Here is a 17,705-nt window from a genome sequence, read left to right as displayed (position 1 = left end):
AAAATGGGAATACTTATGGAAAAAAGGATTTAAATTTTCAATAGCAGGTTCTATCAGGGAAAACATGTATAAAATGTTCTATAGAAGGTATATAACTCCTGAATTAATGGCTAAGATTGATAAAACCCAATGGGGGGAATGTTAGAGATGCAAAACACAGAAAGGCACATTCTTCCATGCTTGGAGGACTTGTATGGTGGTAAAAATGGTTTTGGAAAAGGGTAACTAAAGAAACTAATAAAATGATTACCAAGAAGATTAAGAAAGTCCCAGAAATGTGCTTCTTGGGTTTGTTTCAGGAGAGAATTGGCAAAGAGGATGTAGAAATATGCCGATATTGTTATGTGGCAGCGAGAATCATTATAGCAAAATCTCGGGGGGGGGGGGGGGGGGGAGGGGAGAGAGAACTACTTGGAATGGAGAAGAAAAATAGTAGAGTATATCCAAATGGCCGAGATCTCCAATGGTGTAAGGGGAGGAAAGAAAGAAGAATTTGCTAGAAAATGGAGACAGAACTTTGGGTATTTAAAAAAAGAAGACAAAAATATATTTTGAAATAGCCGAACAGGGGATTAATTAATGTAATGATAAGGACAGGTTTTTGTTAGATACTAGTTCCATTTGGTATGATGTCGGAAGTCATGGGCTGAGTTCAACGGGGGGAATGGGGAGGTGGTGGGACAAAGGAACTAATACTTGTATTTTGAGTGTTGAATTTTGAAGATTGTATGTTGTTGTTGTTGCTTTTTCTCATATACTACAATAAAAATTTATACACCATGAAAAAAAGAAATAAAATGGTTAAAATTGGGTTTCCCATATTTAAATTTTGAAGAAGGTGGGCAATTCTGTTTTTATTGCTATTGTGGTGGTGGTGGTGGTTTTGTGCACAATATGTCCCAAGCTGAAACAGTGTTTATTGCACAGATTTCTCCTCATTAGGGTTTCCTCACACTGGAGAGTGTTCTTGTTCATCTTTTCATTAAATATTTGCAAATATTCTTTCTATCCCTATTTTCTAGGAGTAAAATTCACACTTACCTTTTGCTATTCTTGTTGTTGTATGTGTTTAACTCACTCTACTGAGTTAAAGAATATGACTGTGGATCTTGAGTACCTGAAGGTTAGAAGAGGTACAGTGCAAGAGAACACACTTTGCATGCAGAAGGTCTCAAATTCAATCCATCACACCTAGTTATTTTTTAAAAATTTGTTTGGTAAAAAGTGTGAGAGAGCCAGTATGGTCTAGTGGTTTAATCATTGGACAAACATTCTCTGTAGTTGCCCCTCAAATCTGGAACTCCCTCCCAAAGGAGATCAGAATGGCCCCATCACTGTCCTCCTTTGAGAAGCAAATACAAACTTACACTATCCAGGCATATGGAGATGTGAATGTTTAAAGATCCGTCATTATGAAATAAGAAATGGAATTTAGACATTGCTTTTAACTTTGTTTTATTAACATTGTATTATTATTATTATTATTATTATTATTATTATTCATGTGATCAGCTTTATTGTTGAATGCTCTGTTTTTTTAAAAAAAATTGAATTGTTTTGGTCGATTGTTGTATTTTACAGCAATGAATGTTTGCCTTTTATGTTGTGAACTGCCCTGAGTCACCATGGGGAGATATAGAAATAAAGTTTTAATTACTTTTACTTACAATGACTCTGGAAACCAGGGTTCTAATCAGCCATGGAAACCTACTAGATGGCCTTGGGCAAATCTCATTCTCTTAGGTTTGCCTTAAGGCTGCCATAATTCAGAAATGACTTGATGGCTTACAACAGCAGCAGCAACAGCAGATACAACAATGTACTAACCAGGCCAAAACATACTTAGCTTCTAAAGTCAGCTGAGCATGTTCACAGCAGTCAGTTCTTCTACTTTCAGCACACATCCGTAGTGCATTCAGTGACTCATGGAATCGCCATGAGTCAAGATTCATCTTAGCATATATTGTGAAATAAGAAGCAGAGAAAAAGCATTCAATATGGATTGAATCACTGTGAGAACTTTGTGCTTCATTCCAATAAATTCCACAATATTTTATGAAGAGATTTTCACCCGAAATGAAGACATTCAAGTCCATTTTTATTGGATCTTCTGTTAGATTCTTGGCACAACACAGTGTTTGTGTTTTCTTAGATTATTTCAGGATGTCACCAAAGGTCCATTTCCTTGGGTTTCCTTCAGAAACAAAACATAAGGCCACCAGTCATCTTAAATGTAAACTTACATTTCCAAAATCCCTTTTGCCATCATTGAGGAATTTTTAGTTTTCCTATCCAGCACTTTTCAAAGTAAACTAGTGCCTTTCTAAAACTTTCCTTTGAAAAGAATGGGGGCAAACAATGTTGTATGCTTTTTAAACATAGTCACCCATGTTTCCTATTTCAATAATTAAGTACAGTCAGAGAAAACATTTTGCTGTTGCACAATAAAACATTCTTGCAGGCATAGCTGACACATTTTGTAAAAGCAAAACAGATAGGTAGCACATCCACATCTTGATGAAATTAGCAAGGAGGAAAAATATGAAATTTCCACCTACAAGTGCACACTTCTTTGAGATTCTGGAACCAGATCTAAGTGCTGGTCTGAATATTTTCCCTTATAATTCCCCAGTGGTTGATATGACACTGCGTCAACTGAAGACAAAACAAACACTGTACAAGGAAATGGAGGCTACAGAAACTTTCTCTCGGCTGCACTCTAAATTTAGGAAGATAGTGGGGGGAAGAGTCGATATACAGTTCCCTGATCTTTTAAAATCTAAGCATGGTTTTAGATGATGCATGTATATGTGTAGTTCTAGAAAGAAAGAAAGAAAGAAAGAAAGAAAGAAAGAAAGAAAGAAAGAAAGAAAGAAAGAAAGAAAGAAAGAAAGCTTTACAGCTTTAACCAAGGTTGATGGCAAAGTGCCTAGAGAATATTGCTAGCAGCTTGTTCCTCTGTGACACCCACTCTTCATCTGGATGTAATATCTCAATATTGCTCTAGAAGATTGAATTTTATTTAGGCTTTAAGCATGATAATAAAAGAGCAAACCAAATACTTAGATGGCAGGGGCTTTGTCAATTAAAGGAGTTGGGTTTACAGGGCGGCAGCTGAATGGCTGACTTTATCGTGTGCAGTAGATTAAGGAATGCTACCGCTTGTTAACGAAACAGAGAGGTCATCAGAAGAATATTTCACTTGCTTTGCTAAGGCTTAAAAAAGAGAAAAGGGAGAAAGAAACAAGATATGCTTGCTTAATGCTAGAAACATTGGCTAACCTGTCACTTTGCAAATTAATGATATACATCATTATCAAGTATGGTTTACTCGTTTATTATATTTGAGCAGATTTTCTCAAATGTTCAGTTCTTAGGAAGCCCCTGCATAAAAATGATTATATCCGCTACTCAAAAGAATGAGATTGCCCCCATCTTAGTGCAATGATGAGGAGGAGAGATCGGTTTGCTGGCCTCCAGGGGAGAGGCCAGCATTTATTTGGCATGACACCATGTGCCAAGACAGGTAGATCCACCCTCTTTCTTTGAGGATTGTTGACCCCCCCCCTCCCCTTGCTGTCTCCTTTTACAGTGTAAGTCTTTTGATTACTTCAGGGATAGAAAGCAATTTCCTCCCCTTACAAGGTTTTCCTCCATTTACCCTAAACTGTCATGGAGGACTTGGCAATTGGCATAGGGTGGTATCATACATTAGACTTCCTGGCAGATATTGGGGGAAGTTATGAATCAGTGAGAACCTTCCAGCACATCATTGGTGAAAGATGGGAATATGGAAGTGCTTCTGTATATCATGTGATCTTGGAGTTAGTAGGAAAATTCCTGTCCTTGGGGCTGGTCTCTGGGTCTTTGCCCTCACCAGGAGCCATTTAGCATGGCAGTGTACACCTTCTAGTCATCCTTCCAGTTTGTAACTGGTCCAGGATTCTTCTTGGGGGCTATAGTGTTTCACTCAGGAGAGGCTGGGATGTGTGATCTGGGTGAGATCAATTGCTCCAACTGCTCCCCACCTCTCTTAATTTTGCTCATCACCAAAAACACATAAGTAACAATCAATAAAGTTGTCCTAATTTTATCCTATATATTGTGTCTGGTTTCATTATTTCTGTGCTAGGACATGACTGTAAACTATGACTACTCCCCCCCACCACACACATACACACACACACATCCCTTATGCCTCCAGAGTACTAGTTGTCATACTCCAGGACAGGAACACCTCTGACTTGATAACACCACATCAGCTTGGTAAAATCAGCAAGCAATTTATTGTAGATTATATGTAGGCAAAGCAATAAAAATAGTAAAAAAAATGTATAAACCCAAAATCCAAGATAATCCATAAACTTCAGGAAAAAACCAGGTCCATTAGTATGTAGAAATCCATGATGCAAGGCACATGAAAACAAGAAACCAAAACAGCAGGAACTCTCGGCAAAAAGCTTAAACTTGGCAACAACTTGATACATGGAACATGGAGCACTTGAAAACGAAACCAGCATGAATTAAAGACGACTCGATTGAGACAATAGTCTCCCATGAATGGCTTAAACTCACAGAAAAGCATTATTTCTCAGTCTCCCACCAGATAATGGGTGATTATCTTTTCTTTGCTGTAAATGAGCAGAACGCCTGAGATTCTGAAAGTTCTGCCTCTGTTTACTAAAACTTTGCTTTCTGTCCAAGGTTTCACTATCCTCTCCCTCAGTACCTGGCAAAGCAATCCCAGCATCATTTTCATGCTGCTGCTCTGAGAAAATCGGTGAAAGGTCTTTCCCAGAAATGCAACCTTGCTCAGGCTTCTCTTCTGAACTTTACTCCACCCCAAGCCCATCATCAGGACCATCATTCCCATTCCCATTATGCATATCAACATGAACATTATTCCCATCATGAGTATCATCCTAATCATCATTCTCATCATCCTGATATCTCATCCTGATCGTGAGCATCAGACACAATCACAGGCTGAACAGGCTGACATTCAACACTAGTGCACATCTTGACCAGTAAAAGGAAAAAATAGTGTAGTTTCTGGAACCAGTTTGAGGCCATCTTCTATGGTTAAAGTAGTCATCTTCCTGGCTTCTATCCTGTTCCAGACATGTCAATCTAATAATCTGTACAGAAAAACCGGTTCCTCCCAAACCAATTTCAAACCAACCAAAGTAGTCAGTATTGATGTTCCCAGGGACAGAGAACATGTCCACATTCAGTTTAAAGGCCTCCAAAGCTGTTCTGATGTAGCTCTGGGAGCTCTTTGGCTGTTCAAATGGTCAGCTGAGTTGATCAATGCTGCCACTGCCACTGTCTCACTGTCACCATGCAGCTCTCTCCCAGAGATTACCACTGCACCCTCTTTGTAGCCTATGGGAAGAAGACTCCACAAGTCTCACTCAAAGAAAAGCCATAAATATACTGTTGTGGGTGGAGCAATGCTTTATAGCTGTGGGGATTTTTTCTTTCAAGTTCCCAAGTTCACGTCCGTAGGGTGGTATCTCATTGTGATTCAAACATGATCTTTCAAGTCAGCTTTAGGTAGATTGCATCATTCCCTTGGGCAATGAAGAAAATCAAGAAACAAAATCTTGCTGAGCAAACATGGAGGAAAACAGTGACCCATAAAATGAGGAGAGAAGGTTTCCCAATCTGATATTAGATGTTACTTAAGGGATACGTGGGCACCAGGGGGAGGAATCCATATTTTATAAGCACTACTTCCTTCCACACTACTTTACTAAAAGGATTTCTATGCAATCCTCTTAATTGGGGCAGACCTTGCTGGAAAGCAAAATGTGCCGACACATTCTTCATTCTGATTAGACTCCAAGGAATATATTGTGTTGTAAGACAATTACTTTTATTTCATGAATTGCTTGCACATTGAACAATGTGGAATGTTTTTCCTTTTTATCCAAGGCTAAATTGTGTGAAGGGAGAGTGGAGGAAGAAAGGAGGAGGAGGAGGAGGAGGAGGTGGAGGAGGAGGAGAGGAAGAAAGAAAAAAAGCAATGTATGTAAATAAATACTGAATCACACCTGTAAGCTATTGTGAGTATAAATCCACAACCAACAGGCTTACCAACCAAACACATATTTCACAATTAGGTGAGCAATTACCCATTCTTTAGCCATTGAAACAGGATGCACTAAATCTATTCCTTGGCTATCAGCCCATTTAAGAGCAGGTCATCCATCTGGTTACTGATTAAGTGGATTGTGCTGTAGGTGGTTGTTGGAGTGGACTACTTTGTATTTCTCCTTTGAGGTGCTGAGTGTCCTTATCTCTGTATGTCAGTGATAGAAGATAAAGGCTCTCAGCACCTTGAGATTGCTCTTGGAATCTTCCCAAGGAGTTTTGTGTTGGAGTTCCAGTTGCTCAGTAAAATACACCCTCTATCACCTGAAATCTATACCTATAATTTCTCTATTTAGCTTTCAGTGCTGTAAAGTTGTGTGCATTAAAAGGTTAAGTGCTTGACTTCACTTTGGTGCAGTTTAATGTGATTGCTTTGAGATGGAATTGTACGATTCCAGTGAGCTCATCAAAACTGCCTTAATTCAGAGGACTACTATTAGAACAAGCAAATGTAGCAATCAAGCACGGGGATCATAATAAATTATTGGCACCAACTGCAATAATTTAAGATCTAGAAAATGTACTTAGAAGAGCTAAGATATGTGATCAACAGGATTAATATGTAGCACCGCTTACCTCGATTCTACCATGAAATTCTTCTTTGAGAAGATTCAGTTCCATGAGGTTCTTCTCAAAATGTCAAGTGTTAACAGAAGTTTTAACCACCTGATAACAGTTGGATTTTTGGCTTCTGGACTTAATGAAGAAATTTACAACCACTACCCTGGTGCCAGAGCTCTCCTGGTGCATAGAAATAATATGCCAGGAGAAGTGGGGGAGGGGCAAGGAGCAATTTTCCTCCTCCCCCCCCCTTCTCCTGATGTGTCATTCTAAGTGCCAGGAGGCTCCGGCATCAGGATAATGGTGGCTGGGTAAATTATTTTCTTTTTAAAGGGGCTTTAAGGGGTTTGGGGGAGAGGATTAGGTCATCTGGGGGTTCTCATGGAAGGCCAGGAGCACATCTAGATACCTAGCATCGAAAGCACAGGCTTTCGGGCCAGTGGGAGACAAAAGGTTGCCCCGACCTGGGTTTTTAAAACCTGGGTCAGCAAGGACTTCTTCTCTGTCTGGAACTGGCCTGAGGATTAAGATGACAGAAAGCTCTCTGCAGAAGAAATATCATGATTAATTTGGATTCTTGGCAGTAAAAATCCAGAAGCTCTGCTCCAGAACACTTTCATGCTTCATAATTATTTCACTATGATTCTACTTGAACTGCTATGTTTCCATCATATTTAATCCTGGGGTTTGTAGTATGATCAGGAGCACCAAGGAGCTCCCTGACTGAAGATTGGCTAAGCGAACGAACCCAAAGGGTGCTCACCAATGCGTCGTCTTCATCATGGAAAGAAGTGACAAGTGGAGTGCCGCAGGGCTCCGTCCTGGGCCCGGTTCTGTTCAACATCTTTATTAACGACTTAGACGAAGGGTTAGAAGGCACGATCATCAAGTTTGCAGACGACACAAAACTGGGAGGGATAGCTAACACTCCAGAAGACAGGAGCAGAATTCAAAACGATCTTGACAGACTAGAGAGATGGGCCGAAACTAACAAAATGAAGTTCAACAGGGACAAATGCAAGATACTTCACTTCGGCAGAAAAAATGGAAATCAAAGATACAGAATGGGGGACGCCTGGCTTGACAGCAGTGTGTGCGAAAAAGACCTTGGAGTCCTCGTGGACAACAAGTTAAACATGAGCCAACAATGTGATGCGGCTGCTAAAAAAGCCAATGGGATTCTGGCCTGCATCAATAGGGGAATAGCGTCTAGATCCAGGGAAGTTATGCTCCCCCTCTATTCTGCCTTGGTCAGACCACACCTGGAATACTGTGTCCAATTTTGGGCACCACAGTTGAAGGGAGATGTTGACAAACTGGAAAGCATCCAGAGGAGGGCGACTAAAATGATTAAGGGTCTGGAGAACAAGCCCTATGTGATGACTCATGGGCCTTGTAGTCCTGCTCAGGACATTGTAATTCCTGATGAGGAGGAAAACTTGGGTTTTTTACCTTCCCAGTCAGAACTGGATTCCTCTCAGCCAGATCTTTCCCAGGCAGATCTGGGAACCTTGCACCTGCAAGAAAGTTGTCTCCCAGAAGTATGTCAAACAACCCCAGAGCCTACTTCTCCCGTGTTCTTGCGCCGGGAGTTTTGTAAACAACAGAGAAGTTTGGAATCAGCTTCGCGCAGGAGTGCGAGGATTGCAGCTAAGAATGTGGCCAATTAAGACTGCTTCTCGTGAGAATCTTTGGGGAGTCTCACATCTGGTCTCAGACTTTAGCTTTCGGTTCTGATTCCCAGAGAACTGCTTCGGCGGGAAAGTTAGACTCTATTTAGGGGTTTTACCCGCGTAGTAACTTCGCGGAGTCAATTCGTCAGCCTACGGAGCGAGTTGTGTCTGGACAGCGCGCTCCGATTCAAGCCTCGCTCCTGCTCAAGCCTTGCCTTGCTATCCAGCCTTCGCCTTGCTTCCCAGCCTTTGTTTATCTACGGACTTTGCCTTGTTTCCCAGGACCAATCCTTGCCTTGTTCCACGGATTTTACCAAGTTATTCCACGGACCTTGTTCTTGTTCTTAGTTACCTTGTTCCACGTTTTAAGCCTTGTTTCAAGTATCAAGTTATTTCCTAGCCTTGCTCAAGTTTATGGACTAAAGGACCTTGTCATCTCCCCTCACTTTGCTTGGCAAAGTGAGTGTTTCGGTTATTGGATTACAACTTTGGACCTTAATATTTCATATTGGACATTATTTCTTTGGACTAATTTTGACCTTTCCTGAAAGGTCTGCTTCTGGACTATCTTTTACATTTGCTTTTACTAACCTTATATATTCCTTCAATAAAGATATTAGTTAGATTCTGGCCTCTGTGTTTGGTTATTGGTGCCTTTGCAACCTGGGTCGTGACAGTTTGACTCCGCCACCCATAAGCACCAATTAACCAAGGCCAGAATGTCTACCGGAACCGTGCCGGGTGGGCAGCCGCTTACCTACACCATCGACAAGGATGAGGTGGATCGCATCCGCGACAGACTCAACGCCCAGGATGGAGAAATAAAGGGCTTGCGGGAGCGCGGAATCCGCCTCCCGGCCATGGCGTTGCCTACCAAGTTTACTGGAGAAGCTTCTAAGGTTCATGTTTTCCGTCGCCAATGTCAAGCTTATCTAGAGGCCCGTGATGCCGAGTTTCCCCAAGTAGACATCAAAGTGGCGTGGGTTTACAGTCTTCTAGACGGGCCAGCGGCCAATTGGGCGACGGCACTGTTCGACCAAGCCTCTCCACACCTAAGATCAGCGCAACACTTCTTGGACCACCTCAAGGAGACTTGGGGAATCGAGGACAATTTGGAGGCAGCCGGGCACAAACTCCGTCGCCTTTTCCAAGGAGACAGGCCTATGTCTCAGTATATAGCCGAGTTCCGAGTGCTGGCCCACAACACCGGCTGGAACGATGTAGCCCTCAGAGGACAATTCCGGGAGGGTCTCAACATTGAAATGCTGGAAGAAATCTCCAAGGTGGATCCTCCCCAGACCCTCGAGGCACTCATTGATCAATGTTTACGGGCTGAAGTCATGATTGCCAACAGGAAACAGTGGGTTCGAGGCCAGGGCAGTAGAGCCGGGGCAAACCCCCCCGCTCCCACCAGCGTTCAGCCACGTCCAGTGTGGAGACCCCCACCGCCAACCCCATACCCCAGAGGAGGCGAGGAGGTGCCGATGCAGTTGGGCAATGTGCGTCCCAGACTGGATGCCGCCGAGAAGGCCCGTCGTCAACGCTTAAACCTCTGTTGGTACTGCGGGAATGGGGGCCACTTCGCCAGAGAGTGCCCGGCCAAAGGGAAGCCTGCCGCCCGTCTTGCGGCGGCGTCCTCCACGGAGACGAAGGCGTCTGAGCCGACGGGCACACAGCCGGCGGGGGAAGCCAACGACCGGGTGTAGAGAGGCTCGCCAACCCGGTCAAAAAATCTATTCAAGAGCCGCCAACCGGGGTCCTGTTCCTTCTCGTGGTCACATTATGGTCAGCAAAAAGGGGACCCGTCATGATCCACGCCATGATAGACTCTGGAGCTACCAACAATTTCATTGATAGAGAGTATGCCGACTCTCTGGGATTACAATATCATGATTTCAAGAATGCCCGTGTGGTGCAAGCCATAGACGGCCGCCCCCTCAAGACGGGCCCCGTAAGTCAGTGGTCGGAACCCACCAGGATGTGGATAAGGGAACATATGGAAGAGATTTCCTTCTTTGTTACCGAGGTTCCCCATTTCCCTGTGATTTTGGGAATCCCATGGCTGACTCTCCACGACCCTAACATCTCCTGGTCCAACAGAGAACTGCAGTTTGCTTCACCGTATTGCCAAAACCATTGCCTCGTAGCCAAGGTCTGCCATGCCACAGACACCGAGCCCATCATCACCTTGCCAAAGAAGTACTCCGAGTATTGGGATGTATTCAATGAGAAAGAAGCCGAAAAATTACCCCCACATAGACCTTATGACTGTACCATTGACTTGGTGGAGGGGGCCCCGATCCCGCGAGGGCATCTCTACTCCCTGACCGAACCAGAGCAAGAAGCTCTCAGGGAATTCATAGAGACAAACCTTCGCAAGGGATTCATCAGACCCTCTCAATCCCCAGCCGCCTCCCCAGTGATGTTTGTGAAGAAGAAGTCAGGGGAACTACGCTTGGTGGTGGACTACAGAGCATTGAACAATATCACCAAGCGGAACAGCTATCCCCTGCCCTTAATCTCGGATCTACTGGATCGGCTTCGAGGAGCCAAGGTTTACACCAAGCTGGATCTTCGGGGGGCTTACAACTTAGTTCGCATCAGGGAAGGGGACGAGTGGAAGACCGCCTTCCAGACCAAATTCGGATTATTCGAGTCCCGAGTTATGAATTTCGGTTTATGCGGAGCTCCCGCAACGTTCCAGCATTTTGTCAATGACATTTTTCAGGACTATCTAGACAGGTTCTTGATAATCTACCTGGACGATTTTTTGGTGTTTTCTAGATCACAATCAGAACATGAGAACCACGTCAAAATGGTGTTACAACGACTGCGGGATCATGGACTTTATGCCAAGCTGGAAAAATGCGCCTTTGATCTACAAGAGGTAGATTTCCTTGGTTACCGCATCTCGCCTCTAGGGCTTTCCATGGATCCAGCCAAGGTTTCAGCAGTATTGGAATGGCGGGCGCCAACTAACAAGAAAGAGGTGCAGCGTTTCTTGGGGTTCGCGAACTATTACCGCAAGTTCATTCCAGATTTTGCCCGCTGGTCCGACCCCATCACTAGCTGCATCCGTGGAAAGCAGCCTTTCCGCTGGACTGATCAAGCAGAGAAAGGGTTCCAGCAACTAAAGAAACTATTCACCTCCCAGCCAATTCTACAGCACCCAAATCCTGGAACCCCTTTTGTTGTGCAAGCGGACGCCTCTGATGTGGCAATTGGGGCTGTACTCTTACAACCGGTGGGAGATCACCTCCATCCCTGTGCCTTTTACTCTCGTCAACTAACCACACCAGAGAGGAATTACACCATTTGGGAAAAAGAACTACTGGCCATAAAGGCAGCCTTTGAAACTTGGAGACATTGGCTAGAAGGGGCCAAATTTCCCATTGAAGTCCATACTGATCATCGTAATCTAGAACATCTAAGAACTGCCCGCAAACTGAATCAGAGGCAGCAACGTTGGGCTTTATTCTTCGAACGTTTCAACTTCCAGATTCATTACGTGACCCCAGCCCAGACCAAGCAAGCAGACGCCCTGTCACGTAAACCGGAATACGCTGCAGGACGTAAGGAGACCTTTGAATCCCAACTATTACAACCCGAGAACTTTGCCACGCTCACAGTGGGGAACACCAAATCCATTTCCATTGGTTCAACTTCCTCTACTCCAGGACCCATCTGTGCTCAAGAAATCAGGGCTAGTCAGCAAGCAGATGCCTGGGCGCAGGACCAACTTCGCCAAGGTCTGCATTTTCCCTTTTCGCTTAAAGATGGGCTGCTTTGCTATAGAAATCATGTTTATATCCCACCCGGACCGGGCAGGGAAAAAGCGCTTCGTCTGTGTCATGACTGCAAACCAGCAGGACACTTCGGACTATTTAAAACCATGCATCTGATCCTAAGGGATTTTTGGTGGCCCAAGATCCGCAAGGATGTGGAAAAATATGTCAACACCTGCCCAGTATGTCAGCGCTCCAAGGTAAGAAGGGAGAAGCCCTCAGGGCTTTTACACCCCCTTCCTACCCCATCTCGCCCATGGGAAATAATTTCTGCGGATTTCATCACTGATCTACCACCTTCCTGTGGATTCACCACGATCTTAGTGGTGGTGGACCTTTTCACCAAGTTAGCCCATTTCATTCCCTGCGAAGGCCTCCCCACGGCCAAAGAGACTGCGGATCTATTCCTTCAACATGTTTTCAGACTACATGGATTGCCCAAGAGTTTAGTCACAGACCGTGGATCTCAATTCACCTCTCGTTTTTGGAAGGCACTACAAAAACTATTGGGCATAGACTCTCGCTTATCTTCAGCTCATCATCCCCAAACAGATGGGCAAACGGAGCGCACCAATGCCACTTTAGAGCAGTATCTTCGCTGCTATGTAAATTACCAACAGGACAATTGGGCTTCTCTGTTACCACTGTCAGAGTTTGCCTACAACAATGGAGTTCAAGCTTCTACAAAAGAAACGCCGTTCTTTGCAAACTACGGCTTCCATCCACGTTTCTTTCCCCCTGTCATTGAAACTTCAGAAGTTCCCGCAGCAGAAGATTGGCTGCAGGAACTCACAGCGGTGCAACAACTTTTGCTCCAGCAACTGGACCAAGCCAAGGAGGACTATAAACGCCACGCTGACAAACACCGCCAGCCGGGCCCTGAAATCAAGGTAGGAGAACGGGTTTTTCTGTCCACTCGCTTTCTGCCCTCCCACCGCCCTTGCCGGAAGTTAGATGCCCGTTTCATTGGCCCCTATCCAGTGGTGGCGCAATTAAACCCCGTGACTTTCAAACTCCAACTTCCGCGTTCAATGCGCATTCACCCAGTGTTTCACCGTTCCCTGCTCCTGGTGTGCGTCCTGATACAGACCAACCGGCCCCCCCTCCTGTTTTGATGAATGGGGAGGAGGAGTTCGAGGTTGAGGACATTTTGGATTCTCGCTTTCATCGCCGCCGCCTACAATATCTCATTGACTGGGTGGGTTTTGGCCCTGAGGAACGCTCTTGGGAAGACGCCTCCACAGTCCATGCTCCTGATCTAACCCGCCGCTTTCATCAGACCTATCCCGCCAAGCCGCGACCTCGCGCCTCGGGGAGAGGGCCCCAGTTTGGGAGGGGCCTTGAGGAGGGGGATAGTGTGATGACTCATGGGCCTTGTAGTCCTGCTCAGGACATTGTAATTCCTGATGAGGAGGAAAACTTGGGTTTTTTACCTTCCCAGTCAGAACTGGATTCCTCTCAGCCAGATCTTTCCCAGGCAGATCTGGGAACCTTGCACCTGCAAGAAAGTTGTCTCCCAGAAGTATGTCAAACAACCCCAGAGCCTACTTCTCCCGTGTTCTTGCGCCGGGAGTTTTGTAAACAACAGAGAAGTTTGGAATCAGCTTCGCGCAGGAGTGCGAGGATTGCAGCTAAGAATGTGGCCAATTAAGACTGCTTCTCGTGAGAATCTTTGGGGAGTCTCACATCTGGTCTCAGACTTTAGCTTTCGGTTCTGATTCCCAGAGAACTGCTTCGGCGGGAAAGTTAGACTCTATTTAGGGGTTTTACCCGCGTAGTAACTTCGCGGAGTCAATTCGTCAGCCTACGGAGCGAGTTGTGTCTGGACAGCGCGCTCCGATTCAAGCCTCGCTCCTGCTCAAGCCTTGCCTTGCTATCCAGCCTTCGCCTTGCTTCCCAGCCTTTGTTTATCTACGGACTTTGCCTTGTTTCCCAGGACCAATCCTTGCCTTGTTCCACGGATTTTACCAAGTTATTCCACGGACCTTGTTCTTGTTCTTAGTTACCTTGTTCCACGTTTTAAGCCTTGTTTCAAGTATCAAGTTATTTCCTAGCCTTGCTCAAGTTTATGGACTAAAGGACCTTGTCATCTCCCCTCACTTTGCTTGGCAAAGTGAGTGTTTCGGTTATTGGATTACAACTTTGGACCTTAATATTTCATATTGGACATTATTTCTTTGGACTAATTTTGACCTTTCCTGAAAGGTCTGCTTCTGGACTATCTTTTACATTTGCTTTTACTAACCTTATATATTCCTTCAATAAAGATATTAGTTAGATTCTGGCCTCTGTGTTTGGTTATTGGTGCCTTTGCAACCTGGGTCGTGACACCCTATGAGGAGCGGCTTAAAGAGCTGGGCATGTTTAGCCTGCAGAAGAGAAGGCTGAGAGGAGACATGATAGCCATGTACAAATACGTGAAGGGAAGTCATAGGGAAGAGGGAGCAAGCTTGTTTTCTGCTGCCCTGCAGACTAGGACACGGAACAATGGCTTCAAACTACAGGAAAGGAGATTCCACTTGAACATCAGGAAGAACTTCCTCACTGTGAGAGCTGTTCGACAGTGGAACTCTCTCCCCGGGGCCGTGGTGGAGGCTCCTTCCTTGGAGGCTTTTAAGCAGAGGCTGGATGGCCATCTGTCGGGGGTGCTTTGAATGCGATTTCCTGCTTCTTAGCAGGGGGTTGGACTAGATGGCCCATGTGGTCTCTTCCAACTCTACTATTCTATGATTCTATGATTCTATGATTCTAAGATTCCAATGTTGAGAGAGGACTCCTGCTAGCTAAGTTAAACATAAGCCAACAATGTGATGCGGCAGCTAAAAAAAGCCAATGGTATTTTGACCTGCCTAAATAGGTATATAGTGTCTAGATCCAGGGAAGTCATGCTACCCCCTATTCTGCCTTGGTCTGACCACACCTGGAATCACGCAAGTGTCCAATTCTGGGCACCACGACTGAAGGGAGATATTGACATGCTGGAATATGTCCAGAGGAGGGCGACTAAAATGATCAAGAGTCTGGAGAACAAGCCCTATGAGGAGCAGCTTTAAGAACTGGGCATGTTTAGCCTGCAGAAGAGAAGGTTGAGAGGAGACATGATAGCCATATATAAAATATGTGAGGGGAAGTCATAGGAAGGAGGGAGCAAGCTTCTTTCTGCTGCTGGCAGGGCCGGCCCAAGGTAATTTTCAAGTGTAAGCGAACAGAATTTTGGCACCCCCCCCCCCAAAAAAAACCAATCACTGAAAAAGAAAAGCGTTGGATAAGCGAAAATGTTGGATAAAAAGGAGAGATTAAGGAAAAGCCTATTAAACATCAAATTACATTATGATTTTACAAATTAAGCACCAAAATATCATGTTTTACAACAAATTGACAGAAAAAGCAGTTCAATACATGGTAATGTTATGTAGGAATTACTATATTTGCGAATTTAGCACCAAACATTGAACTGGGATATAGGGCAGTGTGGACTCAGATAACCCAGTTCAAAGCAGATATTGTGGGTTATTCTACTTTGATATTCTGGGTTATATGGCTGTATGGAAGAGCTCTGAGGGTCCATAGGAATCCATGGGAATTAAAAGACCACCGAAAAAACTCTAAAATCAGGACAGTAAACAAAGAACAACAGTCTGAAAACAGGGGAAATCCAGACAGGAAATAATCAGGGCCAGCTAACTCCCAACCAAGGATGCCCCCAGGGAGGAAGCAACCAGGCTTTGAAGCTGCAAGGCCATTACATGCTAATCAAGGTGGCCAATGACAAAATCCACACCTGTCTCTAGCAGACAAGAGTTCTTCCTTTCTCCTACCCTGGACATCATAATAATAATAATAATAATAATAATAATAATAATAATAATAATAATAATAATAATAATTAATAATAATAATAGAAGTATTATACAGTATATTCAGGTCCAGATATGTAACCTCATTTACCCCGATTCCAACAGACCTCACAACCTCTGAGGATGCCTGCCATAGGTGGGGTTAACCACCAGGAGAGAAAGCTTCTAGAACATGGCCAGGCAGCCTGGAGACCTGGCCTCGAGGAGGCAAAGGCAGGCCAGGCTGCGGGTGGCCTCGGAGGCCGGCAGGAGGCCTTGGAGGCTGGCGCCAGGCCTTGGAGGCTGGTGGGAGGCCACAGGGGCCGGCCAGGCCACGGGCCTGGGAGGAGGAGGCGGGGGTGCAAGAGGGGGAAGGTGAGGCGCCCCCGGAGGGCATGCCCCCTCCCAGCGGAGAGGGGAAAAAAAGAAAAAAAGACAAAAAAGAAGCTGCTCATTAGGGGCACTTTGAGGCACCTCAAGAGGCGCCTCAACTGCACCCCCCAGAGGATGGCGCCTAACGGTTGAACCGTCCCTGGCTGCTGGGGAGACTAGTACGCAGAACAATGGATTCAAACTACTGGAAATGAGATTCCACCTGAACATTAGGAAGAACTTCCTCACTGTGAGGGCTGTTCGGCAGTGGAAATCTCTCTCTGCCCCGGAGTGTGGCAGAAGCTCCTTCTTTAGAGGCTTTTAAGCAGAGACTGGATGACCATCTATCGAGGGTGCTTTGAATGATATTTTCCTGCTTCTTGACAGCGAATTGGACTGGATGGCTCATGAGGTCTCTTCCAACTCTATCATTCTATGATTCTATGATTAAGGAAACGGACAATTGCAGCTATCCAGATGTTTTAGGACTGTAGTTCTTACTGTCCCCAAAAATTAGCTATGCTGCAATTATTATGCAATGCTTTCGACACAAAATAAAATAAAGCTATGCTGCAAGGGATGATGAGCTTTGCAGACCACCAACATGTGAAGGAGCACAGTTTCCCACCCCAGATTTGATAGAGCAACGACTAGACTCATTATAAAGCTTTTTCATGGGTATATAACAGCAACGCCAAATATTTCAAAATCTAATTATCACAGGGACATAAAGTGAGGTGAAATCTTCTTAACAGGAACACACAAACAAATTCAGCTTAAGAAAAAACCTACAGACCCTATCTTGTTCATAACTTGGGGGTTGCCTGTACTGGATTGCATTAGATAGGTTGTCTTGTTCTGGGTTTATGGGGGGGGGGGAGGTGGAAATCTAAGCAAAAAACTCTTGGTGAAGAAAAGAGAAGAAAGGATATCCTATAAATTGCCAGACTTGCTTGTTCATCTTAAAATACAATTTAGAAAAATACAGCTGAAAGGTAACTGAAACTATAAAAGGAGAAACTGTGCATTTTTATATAGACAGTTTTCTAAGAAGGCTCTGTTTTTATCAACAGTAACGTAGTTTGTTAATACATATTGAGTGCCACTTTATGATTGATTGCACTCAGGACCAATTGAAGCCCTGCTCGTTTTAAAATTGATAGCCCATAGACCAGCAGAGGTGGTGCAGTTTTTCATTAAACGAAATGGAAAAGTGATTTCATAATTCTTTCTGTCTTAGGTTGCTTTAAAGGAATTTTAGACAGTTAAAAATTGCATGGATTTTAAACCATATGTGTGAGAGTGAAAAAAGTATGGGTTTG

At 44.5% G+C, this 17,705-nt stretch overlaps 1 long non-coding RNA gene across 1 annotated transcript in view; it reads right to left on the bottom strand.

Annotated features, from left to right (window-relative positions):
* LOC103278713 (uncharacterized) overlaps positions 1 to 17,705 on the bottom strand; it is a 110,606-nt gene that overhangs the window by 15,079 nt on the left and 77,822 nt on the right. The window lies entirely within an intron of this gene.

The sequence above is a fragment of the Anolis carolinensis genome, chromosome 1 (assembly GCF_035594765.1).
Source record: "Anolis carolinensis isolate JA03-04 chromosome 1, rAnoCar3.1.pri, whole genome shotgun sequence".
In the NCBI taxonomy this organism is placed as follows: domain Eukaryota; kingdom Metazoa; phylum Chordata; class Lepidosauria; order Squamata; family Dactyloidae; genus Anolis; species Anolis carolinensis.
Note: the sequence above shows the minus strand (reverse complement) of the source record. Positions and strands in the feature narration are given on the sequence as shown.